An 882-nucleotide genomic window follows, 5' to 3' on the forward strand; every position below is an offset into this window, starting at 1 on the left:
CTCCTTGTCTCCCCCTTTCCCCCTCTTTTTACCCCCCAAAATTTCCCCCCCCCCCTTGGGGGAGGGGAGACTCCTTGTCTCCCCCTTTTACTCCCCCAAAAAGGTCTCCCCTCCCCGAAGGGGAGGGGAGACTACTAGTCTCCCCCCTTTCACGTCCTTTTAGTCCCCCAAATGTCTCCCCTCCCCTACTACTCTCCCCCTTTTCACCTCCTTTTAAGTAAAAGGAGTTGAAAAGGGGGAGGGGAGACCTTTTTGGGGGAGTAAAAGGAGGTGAAAAGGAGTCTCCTCCTTCTCTCCCCCTTTTCACCTCCTTTTACTCCCCCAAAAGGTCTCCCCTCCCCGAAGGGAAGTGACTCCTTACCGGACCAAGTGACTCCTTACCTGAACATCCTCGTCCAGCGTGCTTCCCTAACGACCATCAGCTCCCATCCTGCAATCTCATTGGTTGGCACAAGGCCAACCAATTACTCTGCAATCAAGCCTTCATGGACACCACCTGTGGAACACAAGTCACAGCCCTAAATACCCTAATAAAATAGCCCTAAATACTCACCCACTCCAATCACTCCCTGCTAATCCCGCCTCTACACCTCTCCTTCCTGCACTCCCATTGGTTGGCACAAGGCCAACCAATTGTCACAACTTCCTGATACACATCTCTACTACTGTCTTTCCCCATCCATGTGCCTCTCCAATAAATACTTACCACAACGCCAATGTTTCCTTTCATCTCTTACTTTCTCCTTCTTCTCCAACCACGTCACCCTCTGCACCCATGACATCAAGACCACGCTCCACACCCCCTGCTGGACACAAACGCCAAACACAACAGACACATCAGTACATACTATATGTTAGACTTTGAAAGAACAAAGAATTATC

The sequence above is a fragment of the Cynoglossus semilaevis genome, chromosome 18 (assembly GCF_000523025.1).
Source record: "Cynoglossus semilaevis isolate Cse_v1.0 chromosome 18, Cse_v1.0, whole genome shotgun sequence".
In the NCBI taxonomy this organism is placed as follows: Eukaryota; Metazoa; Chordata; class Actinopteri; order Pleuronectiformes; family Cynoglossidae; genus Cynoglossus; species Cynoglossus semilaevis.